At 46.8% G+C, this 23,868-nt stretch overlaps 1 pseudogene; it reads left to right on the top strand.

Moving 5' to 3' along the window:
* The first annotated feature begins 4,524 nt into the window (after positions 1-4,524).
* LOC136503362 (leucine-rich repeat receptor protein kinase HPCA1-like) lies at positions 4,525-22,119 on the top strand (annotated as a pseudogene).
* Positions 22,120-23,868: the final 1,749 nt, after the last annotated feature.

Raw genomic sequence — 23,868 nt, 5'->3', positions numbered from 1 at the left:
ACTTTAAGAACCTGGGCGTGGCCCACAAGGCTCAGCTGCTCATAACCGTATGTTGTGGTGGGGTGCGCTTGGTTGGGAATAAAAACAAAGTCACGTAGGGTAGTCAAAGGAATGGAATACCCTTTCATTCAGGCAAAAAGTTTTTACCATGTGACAGTAAAAAGGGAGATAATATTGTACCCCCATAGAGCCCCCCGAGCGACCCGGGCTGAAAGTGTTCAGGCTAGGGTGCTTTACAGGAGCAAGTGTTTGAATAAAAAGCGGTAAGACCGAATTTAGGGGAAAACGACGTAGTTGTTCAATGTTCCAAGTGTTGGTGAGAACGTTGCCGTTGTCGTCCTTCTGTCGGTAGGCGCCCGGTCGGATCACCTCGGTCACCATATAGGGACCTTCCCATGGTGGAGAGAGTTTGTGTTTCTCCTTCGTTGATTGGGCCCTCTAGAGTACGAGATCACTGACTTCAAGGATCCTCTTCCTGATCTTCCTTTCAAGAGTTTGCTGGTAGCGAGCGGAGCGAATGATGGTCATCTTGTGAGCCTTCTCAAGCAGGTCGACTGTGTCTTGCTGAGCCTCCGTGGCTCGATCGTAGTTGAAAGCCTTCACTCTTGGGGAGCCATGGTCGAGGTCAAAGGGCAGCACTACTTCAGCTTCGTATGCCAGGAAGAAGGGTGTGAACCCTATGGATCGGTTTGGGGTTGTTCTTAGGCTCTAGAGGATCGCGGGGACCTCTGCAACCCATTACTCGGTGTACTTGTTGAGTCGATCGAAGATGCGTGGCTTAAGTCCTTGGAGGACCATGCCATTGGCACGCTCGACCTGACCGTTAGTACGTGGATGTCCGACCGACGCCTAGTCGATCCTGATGTCATATCCATCACTGAAGACCAGGAACTTCTTCCCGTTGAAGTTACTCCCATGGTCAGTGATGATATAGTTAGGAACGCTGAACTGGTAGATGATGTCGAGGAAGAATTTGACCACCTCTTCCGAGCGGATGTTGGTGATGGGCTTGGCCTCTATCCACTTGGTGAACTTGTCGACCGCTACGAGCAGGTGAGTGAAGCCGCCTGGGCCCTTTTTGAGGGGTCCTACCATATCGAGGCCCCAGACCACGAATGGCTAGGTGATGAGGATGATTTGAAGCTCTTGTGCTGATAAATGAGTTTGCCGAGCGTAGAATTGACATCCCTCACACCTACGGACGACCTCCTCTGCATCTCGTAGTGCGGTAGGACAGTAGTAACCTTGACGAAAGGCTTTTCTGACCAGTGACCTCAGGGCCACGTGATGTCCGCAAATCCTTACATGGACCTCGAGGAGGAGCTGCTTCCCCTTGTTGGTAGGGATGCACTTCATGAGCACCCCCGATGTACTCTGTTTGTAGAGTTTGTCATCGAGCATGATGAAGGTCTTGGTGCGTAGAGCGATCCATTGGGCTTCAGTCCTTTCAAGAGGGAGAACCTCCTCGAGGAGGAGGTGAGTAGCGATGCTCGCCAGTCGGTTTGATTGAGTGCCAACACGGTGACATCGGCGGGCGATGTCATCATGGAGGCACTAGGGTTGGAGCCCCCGAGCGTAGGCTTGGCGTCGAGGTCGGAGCCCCCGGGCACCAGGTTGGCGTTGGGGTGTGTCTGGCTCAGACCTTCTAGGATGTGGGCGGATGGCTCATGGAGATCGTTGATGAAGATCCCGCTCGGAGATGGATCCCGCCTAGCGGCCAATTTTATGAGAAAATCGACGGCATCGTTGTCCTTTTGGGGGACATGATGTAGCTCGATCCCTTAGAATTTGTCCTCGAGCGTACGCACCTCCTAGCAGTATGCTGCCATGAGGGTGTTTTTGTAGGAGGACTCTTTCATAACTTGGTCAATGACCAACTCCGAGTCACCGCAGACGTAGAGCCGCGTAGCACCGAGCTCGATGGCGATGCGCAGCCCATTGATGAGGGCCTCGTATTCTATGGCATTGTTTGAGGTTGAGAAATGGAGGCGGATGGCGTAGCGGAGTCTACTCCTGTCTAAGGAGATTAGAACCACTCCAGCCCTAGAGCCGGGCACCATTACGGACCCGTCAATGTACATTGTCTAGTACTCATGGGTGATGTCCGAGGTCGGTAGCTAGACCTCCATCCATACGGTGACAAAATTCATGAGAGCCTGAGACTTAATAGTGGTACGGGGGATATGCCTGATGTCATCGCCATTAGTTCGAGTGCCCACTTGGAGATCCGTCCTGCGGCATCGCGGTTGTGGACGATGTCTCCGAGAGGGTATGAAGTGACGACCGTGACTTCATGGTCGGTGAAGTAGTGCAGGAGCTTCTGGGTCGCCATTAGTATGGCATATAGGAGTTTCTACACCTAGGGGTACCGGACCTTGGGGTCGGTGAGTACCTCCCCGATGAAGTATACGGGTCGCTGGACTTTAAGGTGGTGTCCTAGCTCCTCCCTTTCGACGACCAGGGCAGCGCTCACCACATGGCTGCTCACGGTGACATAGAGGAGGAGGGGTTCTCCCTATTCGGAAGTGACGAGGATTGGGGCCGACGTTAGTGATGCTTTGAGGCTCTCCAGAGCCTGCTGAGCTTCCTTAGTCTAGATGAAGGCATCCATCTTTTTTAGGAGCTTGTAGAGTGGCATCCCCCATTTGCCAAGCTGGGAGACGAATCGGCTCAGCCAGACAGCCGGTGAGCCATTGTACGCCCTTGACATTGCGTATAAGGCCCATGTTGGAGATGGCCATGATATTTTTGGGGTTGGCCTCGATGCCATGCTCGGACATAATGTATCCAAGCAGCTTCCCCTTTGGAACCCCGAAAACACATTTTTTGGGATTCAGCTTGATGTTGAACCTTTGGAGGTTCGCGAATGTCGCGACCAACTTTGCAATTAGGTCACAAGCTTGAGTTGTTTTGACCACTATGTCATAACCATATACGGCAATTGTTGGTTTCGGCCGCTCAACTTGATCAGGCTAATCGAGCAGGTCGATTTGGTCAGTGAAGTATTGCTGCATGCACCTTTGGTAGGTGGCGCCAGCGTTCTTCAGACCGAAAGGCATGGTTATGTAATAGTATGAACCATACGGGGTGATGAATGAGGTTGTGAGTTGATCAGACTCTTTCATCGTAATCTGGTGATAGCTTGAGCAGGCATCTAGAAAGGAGAGGATCTCGCATCCCAAGGTGGAGTCGACTATCTGGTCTATGTGTGGTAAAGGAAAGTGATCCTTGGAACACACTTTGTTGAGGCCAGTATAATCAATGCACATTCTCCATTTCTTGGTCTTCTTTTTAACAAGAATAGGATTGGCAAGCTAGTTGGAGTAGAATACCTCTCTGATGAATCCGGCTGCCAGGAGTTTGGTGATCTCTTCGCCTATGGCCCTGCGCCTCTTATCGTCGAAGCGATGTAGGCGCTGTTTGGCGGGCTTCGAGACTGGGACGAGGCGCAACGCATGCTCGGTGACCTCCCGTGATATGCCCGGCATGTTAGAAGGCTTCCATGCGAAGACATCGTGATTGGCACATAGGAAGTCGACAAGCTTGCGTTCCTATTTAGCCAGGAGCTGGGTCCCGATCCACACTATCTTGGTTGGGTCAGTGGGGTCGATCCCCACTGCCTTGGTTTCCTTGAGTGGGCAGAAGGCCATCGAGGAGGTTGGTTTGTTGCAGTCTAGGACTACTAGGGTCGACAAGTCCCTAAGTTGCGGGAGCTCAGACGAGTTGATGACAACGGTGGTGAGCTCAAAATGCTCGTGTTCGCACATGAAGGCGTGCGAGAAGGTGTTGCCCACGGTGATGACGTTGTTCGATCCTAGCATATTTAGCTTGAGGTAGGTGTAGTTGGGGATTGCTATGAATTTGGCATAGCATGGCCGCCCCAAGATGGCGTGGTAGGACCCTAGGAAGTCCATCACTTCGAAGGTGAGGACCTCCGAGCAGAAGTTGGCTCAGTTGCCAAATGTGACAAGCAAGTCGATCTGCCCGAGCGGGTATGTCTACGCTCCCGAGATCACACCGTGGAAGGGAGAGCCCGCTGGGCAGAATTCCGATCGAGAGATGCGCATGGCGTCAAGGGTGTCGATGTAGAGGATGTTGAGGCTGCTACCTCCATCCATCAGTACCTTGGTGAGGCGCTTCTTGCAGATGATGGGGTCGATGACGAGCGAGTAACATCTTGGTCTAGCAACATGGGAGGGATGGTCCCTCTAATCGAAGGTGATCGGAGATTCCGACTAGGTAAGGAAGGAGGGGATGGCCATCTCGGCGGTGCATGCCTCTCTATAGCGTACCTTGTGCTAGCGCTTAGAGCAAATGGTGTCGGATCCCCCGAAGATCATGATGCATTCCTCGGGGTCGGGGAAGCTATCCCCGTCCTTGCCCGCCATGCCTCCTTTCTTGGCTGCCGCCTCTTTGTCATCTCCTTCTTTCAGCCCACCGACCTATCATGGGAAACATTTGAGGAGCTCGCAGTCCTTCTAGAGGTGTTTGATGAGGTAGGCGTGGTTGGTGCACAGGCTATCCATGAGCTTTGTTGAAGTGGTCGGGCAGGCCCTACTGGGGCTACTTGCTCACGCGATCAGTTGCGGCGACCAACGTGGTGTTGGTCGGTCGGCGCTGATCCTTTTTGTTCTTCTTGCCCCTCTACGTGGAGGGGCCCTCGTCTTGGTCCTCGCGCTTGGCCTTGCCTTTGTCCTGGCCTCTATTGAAGACCGCTTCGACCGCGTCCTCGCTGGAGGTGTGGTTCGTGGCGACATTGAGCAGGTCGCGGGGGTACCGGGCTTCAGGTAGCCAAGCTTGTGGATTAGGGACTCACGGGTTGTCCCAGAGAGGAATGCACTGATGACGTCCGCGTCGACGACATCAGGGAGGGAGTTGCATCATTGGGAGAACTAGTGGATGTAATCCTGTAGGGACTCGCTGGGCTCCTACTGGCAGCTCTTGAGGTCCCAAGAGTTTCTAGGGTAGACATACATCCCCTAGAAATTTCCAACAAAGACCCTCTTGAGGTCCGCCTAGTCGTGGATGCTGTCGTGCGGGAGGAATTCAAGCCATGCCCAAACATGTTCCCCAACGCAGATGGGGAGATATTGAATGATGAAATGATCATCATCCACCCCTCTGGCTCGGTAGATGAGCTAGAAATCTTTGAGCCATATACCGGGGTTCATTTCCCCGGTGTACTTGGTGATGTTGGTGGGCGGTCGGAAGCGTTGTGGGAACGGCGCTCTCTGGATGCGTCGGCCAAAGGCTCATGGTCTTGGGCCATCCAGGTTGGGACTCTAGTTGTCTAGCTGGCGATCATGCCTGGGGCGCATTTCACCACTCCCCTTGATGGTCTGGCCATGACCCATGTCGCCTGTCCTCACCGTCGCCTGATGGACGTCATCATCATGTCGGGCCTAATGCCGGTTGCTGATGACACTATGAGCATCTTGGTTCGGACTGAGCTATTTACATACCGGCAGCCGGTGTGGAGCAGGCGCCAGGTTGGACCGCAGCATAGTGCGGCCTCTTGTGCCACGCTTGGCGGCTATAGCGGTGAGCGAATGGAGTGATCCGTCTAGTGCGCCCCCGCTTCCCTGGTGGGGAGAGATGCCGCAAGTTGGAGTCGCAATGCGGAGCTCTCTACCTATTGACCGGCGGTGGCTTCCACCAACGCCCGGAAGTTTCGGTGGACCGCCCGCTCCTTGAAGTCGACGAGCTCTAGAACGCCGCGCAGAAGCATTGCCGCAACGGCAATGTTTTGGCTAGCCCGAGCGAACTATGGGGGTCGTTCCCCTTGTCAATGATGTCATGCTAGACCTAGCGGGCGTGACCTCGGGCGCTGCTCGCTGGGTTACGCGCATGGGGTGCAACATGCTGCACCGAGCATGCCGGCGCAGGTGGCGGCTGGTTCTGCCGCTGTTATCATAGCTCCTTGACGTGCTCTGGCGCGAGCACAAGGGCCCCCGCATGAGGGTCTGAAGGTTGTGAGTTTGCAAGGACTCTGCTACGACCGAGGGCTATCTCGGAGCATCCGCCACAGCGCACTCCCAGGACAGACGGTGGCTGGGTGCCACATCGCCGATGTTGGAGCCGTCGCTCTCAACCTCGTCATCCAAGAGTTCATGGAAAGTGGTGGGAGCATAGCTCGCCATTCCCATGAATTCAGATGTGAGAAGGGGCAGTGCCAGCTTCCTTTGGAGCCCTCGAGCGTACGCGTCTGTGGGGGACGCGAGGCCATAGGAGAACCGGTCGTACGGTGGTTGCGGTGCGGACAATGCGGTCCCTCTGGATAATCGGCAGAAGATAGTAAATAGCGAGTAAATAATAGCATGTACATTACTCACAGCAGGGTTTGAGTAGAGCGTTTGCTTGGAATGAAGCGCAGGCGCCTCATCATTGAAGTCATCGTGTGTCTCGGAGCCGATGGAGGGCGCCCCTTCGACGGGCACCGGAACAAGTGCCTCCTCACGGAGGTAAAGTACGCCGAGCCGGTCGGCGACGAAGTCCAGGCTTTCGAAGAGGAAGGCCTGGGATGGCTCAAAGATAGAAGGCCCCCGCATCCCAATAGGTGGGAGTGCAGGGAACTCTAGTGAGCCGAAGCGAGTCGTATCGCTTGAGCCCGCCATGGCAAAGGTGGTGGAAAAGTGGGCCATCCGATGACCAAAAGTGTGAACATACAGCGTGTTTCCCATGGATGGCGCCAACTGTCGGTGCAGAAAGTGACCAACATGTAAATATTTGTAGTTTTGTCGTACGTTGTGATCGGATGTGGCCTAGCACTCAATGACACAGGGTTTATACTAGTTCAGGCAACGTGCCCTACGTCCAGTTTGAGTCGATCGGTGACTTTATTCCTGAGCCTAGGTGCTCGAAGTTTGTTGTGGGGTTACAAACGGAAGGGAGAAAGATGGGGTACAAGAGGTCTGGTCGGACTCTGGTCTGAAGGGCTGAGAGTGACATGAGCTCCGCTATGTGCTAAGTGTTTGAACGTTTGTTGTTTGTTGGGATCCTTGGTCATTCAGATCGTGTGTGTTGTTTGAGTTGTTGTGGACTGATTCTCTCTATTTGGGAGAGAGCGCATCCCCTTTTATAGATGATGGGGATGGCCTTACAAGTGTGTGTGAGAGAGAGAGTGTACGTATGCTAAGTCTTGTTGCCCACGCCGTCGAGTACAAGATGATTGTAGGCACCCATAACACTGTTAATGTCAGACGCATGTAGGAGGTTGCGTCGTCTTCTTCTGGTATGGCAGACGTCGGTGCCTGCCATACTGTTGATGCCCAGAGGCATGCAAGGGGTTTTACCGTGCTCGTTTGGTATATGGGAGTTTGCGGGCGTCCACAACACTGTAGGGAAAATGTCGGCGCCCATAACACTGCTTGGGTTTTGACATACCTGGATGGTTGCAGGACACTCTTCTGACATGTCCTGTCGGTACTGTCCTGTAGGTGTATAGGGTATGGTCCTCGGTATTGCTGTTGATTTTGAGCGTCCTGCTTTACTTGCTTCGCCCATTTCCTGGTCCTCACCGAGCGAGCATCCCCAGTCGGTTGGTCCTAGTCGGCTCCGACTGTGCCAGTCGGAGAAGGGCTATAAGCAAAGGTTCGGTGCATCCCTGGTCGGAGACGTGGGTTAGAGTCGGAAGCGAGTGTCGTTCTTTTTTGGCCAGGCCTTTCGGTCAGAGAGGTGGGCTGGAGTTAGAAGCGAGCACCGTTCCTCCTCGGCCAGGACTTCCGGTCGGAGAGGCGGGTCGGAGTCGGAAGCGAGCGTTGTTTCTCCTTAGCGAGGCCTTCCGGTCGGAGACTGGATCGCCCTTCTGGCCTGTTGTTTATGTGTTTGGGCTGGCCTAGGATTTTGCATGTCGTTCTCAATGTCATCTGCTGGGGTGAGCTTTTGCTGGGAAGCCGGTCCATGTGGGACCCAGGTTTATGAACCCAACAATATGCAACATCCAGATGAAACACTTGCAAACATATGTCTAGAAAACAAGATAAGACATTTGGAACATACACTATGAAACATATATGTATAGCCACTGGAACATGAACAACATTTCAATCTACTTATGCAACATCGAGATGAAACACTTACAACATCCAAATGAAACATGAAACACTGGAAACATACTCTGGCAACATGGGCTTTGCCTAGACGAATGGAGGCACGCCGGCGCATGGAGCTCGCAGTGCGGCAGCGGCACGGGCAACTCGCCGGCGGGCGCAGTGTCACACAAATCTTGTGCCGCTCGCCTGCTTGTTGGAGCATCCATCGTGGAGGCTCGGTGGAGGCGGTCGCGGCGAGCGGGCTAGCCACGGCGAGGAGGTAGCATGGTGGAGGCGAGGTGAGGCAGACTGGGTCCAATGGGTAATGCGGCGAGGAGGAGGCAGCGCAGAGGAGGCCACATGGGATGGGGTGTGGCGCTGTCGAGGACTGGCGACGGCAAAGCGGAGTAGGGTGGGCGGATAGGCACAACAATGCAGTGAGGAAAAGGCGCAGTGAGTGTCGGGGCGCACGGATGGGACGAGCGGATAGGGTCATTGGGTGAGCGACACGTGTGGGAGTGAGCGAAGAGAGGCGTCTGTCCATCTGGACGTCTTAATGGTATCATTATCGTATTATCTAAGATGATCATAAAAGAAGGTTGAACGTGGGGAAGGAAAAGCTGATAACAAACTGAGTCTAACAAAAAAATGTTGATAAAACATCATTATATTTAGATAGACTATTGTCAAGATGTTTTTTCCACGCGCATTTGATAAAGAAAAGAAATTACTCCAAACACAATCGTCTGATTAAGAAATTGATGTCTATGGTTAACCGAAGAAAAATCATTAATTTTCATATGCCTTGCCCTCGAGATTTTGAGTTCCATCGCAAGGGCTATTTGGAACGCAGGAATTTCATATGATTCGTACAAAAATTTGACAGAAATTAGTTTAATTTCACACAAATTAGTTTAATTTCACCAAAAAAAATGTTGGAATATAGAGAAAAAATGGTGTGTTTCAAACAGGGCCTAGGCATGTCTTTGTCCTTCCTATAACTTAGAGTATGTTTTAATCACAATTAGATGATGATGATAATAATAATAATAATTAGTTAAAATAATCTAATTGTGATCAAGCAAGCTAGATTATAGGTTAGACTATTATAATCCAAGCCTTATATTATAATAATTATGTAATCCACCTTGAACCTACTAATTGGAGATTATAGACACCAAGGCCTTTTGATCATAGTTGGGTTACAATAAATAAGATAAAATAATCCAATTATGATCCAAACATGCTAGATTATAGTTTAGATTATTATAATCAGGCATTATTAGATTTTAATAATAATATAATCTACTTCCAACCTACTAGTCCGTCACCACCGTCACACATGTAGTTTCGTTTCTCCATCAGTCGAACTAAACAGCGCCTCCTCTAGAGATCCGCCGCCTCCCCCATATCCTACTACCCCTTCCACCGATTCCAATCCTACTACCCCTTCCACCAATTCCTGTGAGGACATCGGCAAGAGCAAAATCCAAAGTTTCGCGCCTAATGCATTGCTAGTGGCCAAGCGCACACAGGAAACGTCCAACGACAAGGACTGGCACCAAAGTTAAGGGTAGAACTTGAATTTAACAGCTGAACTACAATAATCCATCGTATCAATCTAGGGATCCGAGGTCATTATCAGTGGAGAGTTTTATAGCGTTGTTTTTAAAACAATGGTATCATATAAAATGAAATGAAATAAGAATAAAACATCTACCTCAATGCATAGTTTTATCCTATTGCTTATACACATTTAATTTCATGACTTATATAGAGTTCGTAATTAAGCCAAAAGAGATGAAACTGATAAATACCATTACTATTCACCTATTTTAAATCTTAGTGTTACAATTCTTTGATTTCAAATATGTCACGGTGTACGCTTAGGAAGGACTTAGGCCCACCTGTAGGCGTACATGGCCACCAAGTGTTTGTGTATGGTCCATGTTGCCCTCGTCTTCATGCATCGTCTTTTTCTTCCTCCCCAGCGACACATCGTCCTTCTCTATGGCTGCCACCCTCTGTGCCCTCACCAACCTTGGCCACCCTCCATGGCTGCCATGTCGGGCCAGTCAAACCGTCGTTGGGCTGGCGCATGGACACTGTTGCTCCACCACACCAGACGAGCTATCGGCCACGCCATGGCCGGCGAGCACGTGCGAGCGGGCCGCCTCGCTGCCGCCCGGCAAGCACGCGAGTACTGCGTCGGGCCACCTTGTGCTGAGGGGCAGGAGTACCCTCGTCGTCCAGGTTAGCCGGCGCCTGGTGGGTGTGGAGCAGGAACATGCCGCCATCGAAGAAGGGCTCGTCGGCAGTGAGCAGCGCCAAGAACAAGTTCCTGCCCAGCTTCTAGAACTCGAACTCTCACGAGGCGGCGTGGGATGGTGAGGACCTCCTGGACTCGCACTCTAGCGGACCAGGAGGAAGCGCCCCGCCGCCCCCACAAGCCATCGGCTGCTGTGGCCACGTCTCGGATCTAGGCAGCGACGGTCAGGGCAATGGGAGATGGATTTAGGAGAGGGAGCCATGAAGCAGGAAGGAGTGGGGTCCACACGTTAGTGACATATAGAGAGAGGAAGATGGAAGGGCAGCTTTGTCCGTACAAAAATACGATGACTCTATATACGTCTGCAGGTGGGGGCCTAAGTACTTCCCAAGCGTAGACCATGGCATGTTTCATGGAATCAAAGAATTGTAGTTGTAAGATACAAAATTGGTGGACAGTAATGGTATTTGTCAAAACTTTCAAAATTGTAATGTTACCAATAAAAAAAACTCTTCTTCTTAAGAGCTTTGTCATGTCATTAAAAACATTTATGTGGTAGACTATTAAATGCATATGAAACTAATATGCACTACTACACTAAGGGTTTGTAAGGGCGGCTCGCAATGGTTTATAGAGGCGGTTTTGCCAGCCGCCCCTACCACACCGTCTTTACAAATCAAGGATTTGTAGGGGCGGTTCCTAAGCCGTCCCTACAAATCGATTTGTAGGAGCGGCTGGTAACACCAACCATCTCTACAAAAATGATTTGTAGGGGCGGCTATAACACCAGCCGTCCCAATAATTTACATTTGTAGATACGGTTCAATCTAAAACCGTCCCTATAGTATATTTTCCCACAAAAAAAATTTTCAAAATTCAAAATTCAAATATGACCAGAACATATATACATATATGCATATATAATTCAAACATTATATCCACAGGCACAAGAATATTATATAAACTAACATTACAAGTAAATTTCACAAGAACATATATAATTCATCGTTACATAGACATAATTCACAAGTCCAAACCGTTATACAAGGTAAGACCAATGTCATATTCCATACACATTGTTATCAAGCCTTTTCATTTCACGAAGGTGTTAGCACTGAGGATGCCTTCCTAACTCGGATTTTCGGTCATGATAAGTGCCTCTTACGTGTATAATCTGGTCCAATATGAAGGCGCAAAGGTCGCCGACGAGCTCCTAGAGGTTGTCATCTTTGTGTGGGTCAGCTCTCATTCCTTTCTCTTCTTGCCACTACAATAAAACAAGTTGGGGTTTAGTATGTCATAACTTAGTGAGCATCTATGAACACAGTGATCATCTATAAACACGGTGAGCATATATAAAAACATTGAGCATATGTAAAAACTAGGAGCATATGTAAACATAGTGAGCATATGTAAAAACAGTGAGCATCTATGAACACAGTGAGCATCTATAAAAACAGTGAGCATATGTAAAAATAGTGAGCATATATAAAAACAATGAGCATATCTAAAGACAATGAGCATATCTAAAGACAATGAGCATATGTAAAAACCGTGAGCATCTATAAAAAATAGTGAGCGTCTATAAAAACAGTGTGCATATGTAAAAACAGTGAGCATATGTAAACATAGTGAGCATATATTAAAATAGTGAGCATCTATAAACATAGTGAGCATATATAAAAACAGTGAGCATATAAAAAAACAGTGGGCATATCCATAGTCAAGTTTCCATATATGTTCAATGATGCCAAAGAATTGGATCTTTTGCTCCACTCCATCGAGAGCTTCTATTCGAACATCGTTGTTTTGGTTCACACATGTACTATCCTGTGCGTGGGTATAGTACATGTACCCATTGATCTTGTAAGCTTTCTAAGATGTCAGTTGTCTCGATGGCCCCGCCACCAACCTACTGATGGTAATATCATCTGCGGTTTCTCTAGTCGATATGTTTTGGTCTTTCAACCATGTAGTTAATCGTTAGTTGTGTTGTTTCATCACCCACTCGTCTGTACGGCCATTTCTTTCCTCACTAATGATAGCCAAGTGTTCATCAATGTATGGTTGCATCAGTTCTGTACTCTATACGACACTGTAATGCGCCCGACTCATTTCTTTGTAACCATGGTCGATGAACACTTTTCTCCCATTGGTGCCCTTCCCAGCCATCCTACCCTTGTGACGAGAAGAAGGTTTACTAATCCCTCTCTATGCTTTTAGGTACTCTTGACAACACTCGATGACTTCTTCAGTACTGTAACCCTCTATCATGGAGCCCTCTGGGTATGCTCGATTATGCACGTATCGGCTTAGAACCGACATGAACCGCTCGTAGGACCACATTTCATGTAAGTAGCAAGGGCCTAGGGCCTCTATCTGATGAACCATGTGAATCATGAGATGTGACATTATATAAAAAAAGCGAGAGGTAAACACATCTCTAGTTGGTTTTGGGTCTCCACCATAAAATCATGTAGGTCACTCAGCTCTTTCTTACCAATCATCTTCTATGAGATCTTCGAAAAGAAATATCACATGCGGGTGATGGCTATTTTCAAGAACTCTGGCTTTATAGCTCTGATTGCAATGGGTAAGAACACTATTAGCATCACATGACAATCGTGAGCCTTACAATTTTTTATTGACAAGTCCTTCATCGACACTAGCCTCTTCACATTCGATGAAAACCCAGTCGAAACTTTGATCTCCTAAGGAAAGTGCATATCTCCCTCCTCTCTTCTGGGTCAGGTTGAGGCTAGCCGCGGGCAGAGTGTATTTTCCATTACCTTCAGGTATCCGGTGAAGCTCTGCCTTCATATTTTGCTGCACCATATCTTTCTATGATTTCAGACCATCCTTTGTCTTGCCTGTGTCCATCAAGGTAGCAATGAGACTCTCAAAGACATTCTTCTGCACGTGCATAGCATCAATGGCATAGGGGACCTCCAAGTCTGGCCAATAAGGCAGATACTGAAAAAAGATCAATTATTTCTTGAAAGGTACGTCGGCGACAGGAGGTGTGCTTCTATCTTTCTTCGTCCCATCTGGATTCTTCTTTCCAAGGATGACACGTATGTTTTTCACCATTTCGAACGTGTGTTGCTCATTTTGATGTCTCTTTAGAGGGGGTTCATTCTCCGGGGTGTTGTCATAATATCTGAAGTACATCTTGCTACGGTATGTGTGATTTGTCTTTAAGAAATGTCGGTACCTTATGTAAACTATCTTCTTGGATGCATCCAGGTACACCCATGTAGTACCCTTCAAGCAGACTAAGCATCATGTCTTCCCTTTGATCTGTCTAGACAAAGCAAACAGCGTGGGGTAATCATTGGTAGTAACAAAGATCATGGCTCTACATATGATCATGGCTCCTTTCGAAACGCAGTACATAGGCTCCCCATGCCTCCATAGCTCTCCATTTCTTGCATCAAAGGTACTTTCTCTTTCGACATAGCCACGTTGGGATATTATACATGGTCAAGATCACTGCCCATGTGCTGTGGTTGCTGGTCCTCTCATTGAAGGGATTCATTCTATCGGTGCTCAAGCCAAATCGTATATTGCTTGGGTCAGCGTTGAATTCTTTGTGCTTGTCATCGAAGCATTGCCACTGAGTACCATCGCCTGGGTGTGCAATCACATCATCAACCACCTTGCGCTCATCATCCCACCATGTCATGAGTTTGGCTTCCTTAGGTTTTAGGAACATACGCCTCAAGCGGTCGACCACTGGCTGGTACCACATTACCAAGGTAGGAATTCTTCTCTGCTTTGCATCGTTGCCTAATGGAGTGTCCTCTAGGGCTTGAGAATCGTGTACCACCTTTTTCCCACCCTTATTTCTCTTGTTCCTCATGGATGCTTCATCCCCATCGTAAAGTCCGTTGTTCTTGTACCAACTGGCCCCACACCTGGGACATTTATCTAGTGACTTGAATGTGTCGCCACGAAAAAGATATAGTAGTTGGGGGCATACATGGATTTTTTTCAACCCCCATTATCAATGGACTTATAACCTTCTTCGCTTGGTATGTGTTGGCGGGAACTGAGTTTGGCTATGGCAGCAACCATGATAGGAGACGCAATAGATCATTGAAACTACAGTCTGACCAGCCGTACTTAGTCTTCAGGATGAGTAGCTCAAGCACAAAACATAGCACTGTCTAGTGTGTCAGACAACCCTTTTCAACACTATACACAGACTCCTTCGATGCTTTTTCACTCTTTCTAAATTTTCTAGACCTTTTGGGCTCTGTAGTAAAATCTTTGGTCCAATGATCCGAATCATTTCCTCCAAATCATCATAATCATCTTCATCCCCGAGACGTGCTTTGTCATCATTATTGGCGCCACCTTCGTCGTTACCATCCCTACCACCAGCATCACAACCTTGTTCATTGCCATACTCGTGATCCATTCGTGCATCAAGCTCTGCTAAATATTGGTACAGGGATTCTAGGGTTTCAACATCGTCTTCCTCCTCATCGTCGTCATTAACAACAACTATTTCACCATGATGAATCCACGTTATGTAGTCCTTAACAAATCCTCGCATAATCCAATGTGATCTGATGATAGTCACATCTATCCAGTTCTTGCAATCTTTACAGGGATAAATAATTGTATCCTTATTTTCTGTCAACGTCGTTGCATGCTTCTCTGTGGCTTCAATAAATTTATCCACCTTTTCACAAAAACCTACCTTGAACCTTAACGAACCATACATCCAAGAGTTCATGTACTCCATCTTTTACAACAACAACAACCAAAGAAAATACATTAAAGGACTACTTATTCATATATATATATATATATATATATATATATATATATATATATATATATATATATATATATATATATATATATATATATATATATATATGTATATATATAAAGGAATCAAATATAATTACATGAAGCATATCGAACACACCATGGTAGAGGATAATTAATTAATGGCGTATTTATCCTATAAATAATTAAAAATATATATTTGTTGATTACAATAAACAATTTCAAAGACAATAATTAGCAACAATTAATATTTTACCCACTATCTTTCATGCAAACTCTAGTCCAATTTCATCAAGCATAAATTTATAAAAATAAAATTAATAAAAAACAAAACCCTAGATCTATATCTAGATGTACATGAAACATCCATAAAATAAATTATTCACTAAAATCAAGAAACTATCAACTAAATAAGGGTATGATTTATTTTCCTACCTAATTTACCCTAGTACCTTCAAAACTTTGGTCTAATTTGCTTTATAAGTAGCTCAAGCATCATAGAAGAGAGAAGAAAAAGCAAAACTCTAATTAGTCACTAACCAACCATTAAAACTTCAAAAAAAAGTTTGGAATAATATTTTCTTATCTTCTATAACCACCAAAGGATTCGAGACCAAAACCTCCTCTTTAGTAGAGCAATTTTTGGGAGGTGTCCAAGGCCTCCCAAGCCTTTTTTTCGTGTAAGAGTGAGTGACCCGAGGAGGAAGAAGAGGGCAGCAACCATTTATACGTGGAGCATTTGTATGAGCGGCTAGTGATTGAGCCGCCCCTAAAAATCGCAACAGTAGAGACGGCCTGATCATAGCCGTCTCTACAAATTGAATAGTAGGGGCGGCTGGTGAGTGAGTCACCCCTACAAATCAACCTAGTTTATAGGGGCGGCTTGTATCGCCAGTCGCCCCCTGCTGTGCCATTTGTAGGAGTGGACTGATCTCAGTGGGTCCCGAGCACGTCTACTGTAGGGGGCGGCTCTAATCACCAGCGATCCCTACAAAAAAAAATTGAGCCGTTGTTATAAACCTTTTCTGTACTAGTGATGAAAACTCTCACAGAGACTGAATAGAGATCATGATAATCCAACTATGATCCAAACATAATTGTTAGAAACTGACATGTTCCATCCATGATTGAGCAGATTAGATAATGCAACTAAGTACGATCCCGCTTATGCCCCGCTGCCTACAGTAGTACTATATATCAATCAACTAGCAGTTGCAACCATTTATAGGAACTGTACATCATGCAGTTGAAAAGTGTATGAGCTGTTTCATGGTAGGGTTTAGCTCATGTTGGTCACATAAACATCTGAAATGTTATTCCACCGTACAAGAGAAAACACATGGAATACCTACAACATCCAAATTAAAATATTCCACCAGTTTATATGCTGAACGCCTGAACATACTTGCATGTGCCTGCAATTATTTTGCTCTTTTTGCGGGCCAAGCACTTTGAGTGCACTTGCGTTTGCACCCTTACCCCTATCAGAAACTAAATTAAGAGCTAAAATTGCGCAAATTAAGAGCTAAATTATAATCTTGTCGCATTGAGTAATTGCGACCCAGCACTCAACCACTAAATTAAGATCTAAAATATCGCAAATCCTGTCATTTTCCCATTGCAAGTTGCACGCTGTTGACTCCATCTGGTCTTCCCCTAATTTCTTTTGCCCAAATCTAATTCAAAGACTGGGTATGCTAGCTACTTATTGGATGAGCTGGGACGACATGTTCATTTAATTCATACATATAGGGTAGGAGATGATGAACTATATGGATCGATATCTTGACCAGTTCAATGAATATACAAATTGAAGCCTCATTTCCTACCTTACGCACCAACTAATATGACCTACATGCAGTTCTGCCAGAGCTTCTGACCTCCGAAGAAGAAGATGAGCAGCTAAGAGCAATTCGGTGACATCTCAAGAAGCTCTCCAAAGATGGAAGCTTTCTCCATGGCTTGTGTTCTCGTTCGGTTTTCTTGCGCAGGCTCTTGTCATCTTGGCTGACACGAATACACAAGATAGTATGTTTCAGTTTCTTCCTTTTGTCCTTGTTGTTGCAGTGCTCATTTGCTCATTCTGTTGCTCTTCTGTGCAGCTGCTGGACTCAACGGGATTAAAGATTCCTGGAACAAGCCGCCATCCAACTGGGTGGGCACTGACCCATGTGGAGATAAATGGATTGGGATAACCTGCACAGGAAACCGGGTCACGGGCATGTTAGTATCAGCAGCTAAGAGAGATCACATATGGTCCTTTCCTTCTAGTTATCCATTTTATAGATGAACAATTCATCACTCACTCAGTTGTTGTTGTTTCATGGTGGCTGTTTTTGCAGAAGACTATCAAGTTTCGGATTGTCAGGGTCCCTTTCAGGCGACATCCAGTCTCTGTCCGAATTGCAGACCTTGTATGAAATTTCTTGCCCTTTAAAGTTTAGTTTTTTTGAGTACTTGAGCATCCCAAACAAGCACATAAATTGGAATTTTAGCATGGTTGCAAGCATGTGAGCCTGTGAGGTGATTGCCACCTATTTTTTGGCAGGGACTTCTCCTACAACAAGGACTTGGGTGGTCCTCTTCCTGCAACCATTGGAAGTTTGAGTAACCTCGAAAACCTGTGGGTAGTTTGTCCGAATTGCTCACTGATTTCAATATTTCAATGCATGAATTGTTCTTTGACTTATTTGCTCTCCGACTCCTTTGCAGAATTCTTGTTGGTTGCAGCTTTTCTGGAGAAATACCGAAAGAACTAGGACAGCTCTCCAAGCTTATATTTTTGTAAGGAGATCAAACCTGATACCTTATGTCTATGACTTTGATCTTTTAGCTACCATAAACAAGGATATATTTTTGGGATCGTATCTTCTGTTCAACAAAAAGCTTTTACCTATATATCTATCCAACTGTCACTTGGGGATCAACTTTAGTTTGTCTTCTACCAACTCGTTCTAAATGTTACTTTGTTCATTTCAAACATACAAAATTACTGGATTCTCTAGAAGTGACTGCAAACAAATGTCCATTCGATGATAGAAATGGAATTGCCATCATAATGTCGTATTACTTTTCAACTGAGCAAATCCTCAACCTTTAGCTCTGTTGTGTGTTCATCTAACCAGTATTGGACCTGATTGCTGATCCTCACAGCATTTATGCATTTAGGTTCAGTATAATATGATTTTTTTCCTTCACTGCCACTATGATGGGAAAAAAAAGAAAGATTGGTCATTGTATTCCATGCCTGCAGATCTATGAACTCAAACAAGTTCAGTGGTTCCATTCCGGCATCACTCGGAAGACTCTCGAAACTATACTGGTTTGATCTGGCTGACAATAAGCTCTCTGGAGGACTTCCAGTATTCGATGGCACAAATCCCGGGCTGGATAATCTGACAAATACAAAGCACTTGTATGTACAATTCCGATCCCCAGAATTAAATTCCTTGATATTGGGATACTTTGAGTCCCCTGATCGAGTTGTGGTTTCATGACCATTTCTTCGCAGCCACTTCGGGATCAATGAGCTCTCAGGAACCATACCGAGCCAGATTTTCAACTCACATATGAAGCTGATACATCTGTAAGTAAGGAAACCCAAATTGTCAACTCATAATTACTTGCTTATTTATGTTGTGAAGCTCAGACAGTGGATGGCTTGTATTATGTATCCAGGCTTCTTGACAACAACAACTTTACTGGAAGCATTCCTCCTAGTTTGGGCCTTCTTAATACACTAGAAGTCCTGTAAGTACATCACCTACATGTCATGACTTAGAAGAGAAAATCTAGAGATTTTTCAGTAGCAAGTAGGAGTACTTCTGACCGTGACATGTATGGACTTGTTCTGATGGTGAGATTATTATGTCGGCACAGACGTTTTGATAACAACTACCAGTTGACTGGGCCAGTTCCTAGCAACATCAACAACCTCACAAAACTTGCAGAGCTGTGAGTCTGTTACTCTGGGTTTTTTTTTCACTTGTTGGTCTGCTGTATCAGTTGTACAATAGTACTAGGAAGCTATAACCATTTATCCTCTCTGGCTCTTTTCTGTTCACACTAGCCACCTAGAAAACAACCAGCTGACTGGTCCACTACCAGACCTCACAGGAATGAGTGCACTCAGTTTTGTGTAAGTGACTCTTGCTCAAGTTTCTCCTTTTCTTGAGTCATAAAAGAATTTTAAGTATCCAACTTCTGAATGTTCTTCCTTTCTGACAGGGACATGAGCAACAACAGCTTCAATGCATCTGATGTTCCTTCCTGGTTCACCACTCTGCCATCATTGACCTCATTGTAAGTAACCCCTCTCTACACTCCTTCCTTGTCCTACTCAAGTCCAGAACTTGTGTCTGAATGTTTCTCGGTTGCAGGTACCTTGAAAACTTGCGTGTTACAGGGCAGCTGCCGCAAGACCTCTTCAGCCTTCCTGCAGTTCAGACACTGTGAGTGCTTGCTTCTCCACAAGTTTGTACTAGCACTCTATGCACAAACTGCTCATGTCAAGGAAAATATAGGGATAGAAACGATCAATCATAGAGTTGAGTTCATGCTTCAAGTTCAGTTCTTGATGGTTGGGTACTTCCTGACAATCGCAGGAGGCTCCGGGGCAACCGTTTTAACGGCACGCTAACTATTGGATCAGACTACAGCACTCAGCTCCAACTGATCGATCTGCGAGACAACCAAATAAGCCAGATAACTGTCAGTGGATCACAGTACAACAAACAGCTCATGTGCGTAGGAACTGGACATTTTGCTCTAATTTTGTGAGGCAACAAACTTGCAGTGCACTGATGGCTGTTGATTCATTCATTCCTCACTAAGTCACAAACATCTACTGTCTTTTGCGCACGCAGACTAGTCGGGAATCCCATCTGCAGCGCGGGGAGCAACGAGAAATACTGCACACCGCTGGGGCAATCCAACCAGGAGACGCCGCCGCCGTACAGCACTCCGAAGAACTGCTCGGGGCTGCCACCGCCATGCCTGTCAGACCAGCTCCTGAGCCCAAGCTGCGTCTGCGCCGTGCCCTACAGGGGCACCTTGTTCTTCAGGTCGCCGTCGTTCTCCGACCTGAGCAACGGGTCGTACTGGGGCCAGCTGGAGAGCGGCATCAAGGCCAAGTTCCTGAGCTTCAGCCTCCCCGTGGACTCGGTCGCCCTCCATGACCCGTCGGATGAACTCGGTGAACAACTTGCAGATGGCGCTGGAGGTGTTCCCGAGCGGCAAGACCCAGTTTGGTGAGCAGGATATCTCTGACATTGGGTTCATACTCAGCAACCAGACGTATAAGCCACCCCCTGTTTTCGGCCCCTACTATTTCATTGGGCAGCAGTACAGTTTTGGCAATGGTAAGACGGACAGGAAAAAATGTACACTTCAGGAGTTCAGATTGCACACCATGCTATATATGTGACTGTTTTTTCATGAACGTAGAGCTGCTGATACCATCCAAATCGAAAGCGAACAACTTACCTCTTATCATCGGAGTCTCGGCCGGTGGAGCGGTTCTTGTGGCAGGAGTTCTTGCGCTTGTCATCTTCGTCGCAAGGAGGAAGAGGAGACCAAAGCAGAACGTAGAGAGGAGCCAGTCTTTTGGTTTGTACAGTTTCTCTGTTGTGCTTGTTAGTTGTTACTGACAGAGGTATAACCATCTCGGCTGCTGCTGCAGTTTCTTGGGACATGAAGAGCACGAGCGGCAGTAGCGTGATCCCGCAGCTGCGAGGTGCGCGGATGTTCAACTTCGACGAGCTTCGGAAGATCACCAACAACTTCTCGGAGGCGAACGACATCGGCAACGGCGGGTACGGGAAGGTGTACAGGGGGACGCTGCCGAGCGGGCAGCTGGTGGCGGTGAAGAGGTCGCAGCAGGGTTCCCTGCAGGGGAGCCTGGAGTTCCGGACGGAGATCGAGCTGCTCTCCCGCGTCCACCACAAGAACGTAGTCAGCCTCGTGGGGTTCTGCCTGGACCAGGCGGAGCAGATCCTCGTCTACGAGTACGTCCCCAACGGCACGCTCAAGGAGAGCCTCACGGGCAAGTCCGGCGTGCGCCTCGACTGGCGCCGCCGCCTCCGCGTCGTGCTCGGCGCCGCCAAGGGCGTCGCCTACCTCCACGAGCTCGCCGACCCGCCCATCGTGCACCGCGACATCAAGTCCAGCAACGTCCTCCTGGACGAGCGCCTCAACGCCAAGGTCTCCGACTTTGGCCTCTCCAAGCCCCTCGGAGATGACGGCAGGGGACAGGTCACCACGCAAGTCAAGGGCACCATGGGCTACCTTGATCCTGAGTACTACATGACGCAGCAGCTGACGGAGAAGAGCGACGTGTACAGCTTCGGCGTGCTCATGCTGGAGGTGGCCACGGCGAGGAAGCCGCTGGAGCGCGGCCGGTACATCGTCAGGGAGATGAAGGCGGCGCTGGACCGGACCAAGGACCTGTACGGCCTGCACGACCTGCTGGACCCGGCGCTGGGCGCGGCGCCGTCCGCGCTGGCGGGGCTGGAGCAGTACGTGGACCTGGCGCTGCGCTGCGTCGAGGAGGCCGGCGCCGACCGGCCCTCCATGGGCGAGGTGGTCAGCGAGATCGAGCGGGTGCTCAAGATGGCCGGCGGCCCGGGGCCCGACTCCGCGTCCAACTCCATGAGCTACGCCAGCCGGACGCCGCGCCACCCCTACGGCGGTGATAGCCCCTTCGCCGACTACAGCAGTGGCGGGTTGCCGTCCGCCAGGGTGGAGCCCAAGTGAATCTACAGCAAGCGCGCGCCGCGAGAACATGAGCGGAAACGATGCACTCTTCTTCAACAAAAGCTAGCTGTTGAACTGAATGTACAGGGTACTATACTGTACTTATATTCGTGTAAATTTTGGTTACTATGAACTTAACATAGGTGTGCGATTGGATTAAGAACTGATTTCTCGGATAACGGGATTGTTTACATGATAATTTTAGTTGCTATATATAAACTTAAGATAGGTGTGCAACTGGATTGTGTTGACATATCCTAATATATTTCAGGTTTGTTTTAAAGCCAAAAAAAAAAGTCGATTTGTCCTGTTTGATTGCACCGGTGAACACCACGGTGCTGTTCACTCCAACTACTTCATCGGTGTTGTTAGCGAACGAACATTGTTTTCCTCTCATAATAAATCAGTATAAGCCAAATTTGATCCAAAGGAACAGGGCCCACATTTCTATGAGCATGTGTTTTCTCCTCGTGAGATGGTGGTATAATATTATTATATGCAAAACGATGTTTTTTTACAACAATATGCACCCGATGTTGTCACGACTCACAAGTTATACCGGAGGAGTTTCTTCGGTTAGCCAGGATTCCACCCATGAATCATTCCAGCTCATTAAAGGTTATACAAATTAGACAAATAATCAGGGTAGGAATCGTTATAGGTCACGGTTCTGTGGAACTGAACATGCCCTTAATTTTATCTGTTTGAACCGTTGTTGATGAATAGTTTTTCTTCTCTGACTACAAACTAGATATCGTACCACATGACTCTCAAAACTGGTTAAATTACCTCACCGCTGGTTTGGAAGTGATTTTCAAGATAGTTTCCTCATTTTATAGTAAAAATAAATCGGATAAATACCCCATGACGTTTTAAACCATGAAAAATGTCTCTAAGCTTCTAAAAAATCTCGAGAAAATTCTAGGACAATTTGGGACATGAAAACCCAAATAAAATATCTCGACCTTGTTCAATATCTCTATAAGCTTCCAATAATTAGTTTTATCTCTAAGAAGATGCTAAAAAATCCTGAAATTTTTTGGAAATTTCCAAAACGTTCTAACTGATGTCCAAATGCATTTTTAAAAAATGTCCATAACAAATGGGATGCAACCAGCAACATAAAAGATACATATAATGTTGAATGCATTTATGCTATGCTTTCATGCTAATTGCATCTCACGTTTTTGTTGTGGAAAATTTTCAAACATCCTCGTTGCATCTGCTGTTTTTGTTACGAAAAAAAATCCAAAACATATGTCCCTTTTTTTTTGCGATTTTTCATACTTCTAGAGCCAATTCTAATTTTTGAAAGCCTTCAGATATACTTTCATGAGCTCTAAATACCTTATTTGGGTTTGTCATGTCCCAGTCTATCATTAGTATTTTTCTTGAAATTCTTAGAAGTTTAGAAACATTTTCATGGTTTAAAATTTTTATCATGTATTTACTTCATTTTTAACTACTCCCTCCATCCAGAAATACAAGGTATCGCAGGTTTAAATTTTGTCCTCAATTACAAGGTATTCTAAATTACTCAACCCAATCCATATATGCCTGCCTTCTAAACTTGTATGCCTTTTGAACACCATCTTTCCCAAAATGGCGCCTATATTTGGTAATCAAAATTAATGGCATGCATGCATGTCTTTTTAAACTATACCTTACTAGGAAACTAAACAAGTTGAGAGCAAAACTAACTAATTGGAGATGGGCAATTTAGTCTTTGATTGGAGTCTTTATTTGGTCTTAAATCACTTGGATACCTTAGATTTTATGACAAATGGTGTATAAAAATTGATGAAATTGCCTTCAGAAACATTTCATACATGGCAGGAAGGTAACTTAAATACTTTTGAGAGTTGAAGATTGAGATGTCCAGTTTTAAAGTTTGATGATGTAAGGTTTAGATGACCGACTAGAGGGGGTGAATAGTTGTTTCTAAACCTAGTCGCTACGGCTAGCCGATGAAACTAATTATATACCCACTGACTACGCCAATAATAACACAAA

The sequence above is a fragment of the Miscanthus floridulus genome, chromosome 14, assembly GCF_019320115.1.
Source record: "Miscanthus floridulus cultivar M001 chromosome 14, ASM1932011v1, whole genome shotgun sequence".
NCBI lineage: Eukaryota > Viridiplantae > Streptophyta > Magnoliopsida > Poales > Poaceae > Miscanthus > Miscanthus floridulus.
This window is presented reverse-complemented; position numbering and strand designations above follow the sequence as displayed.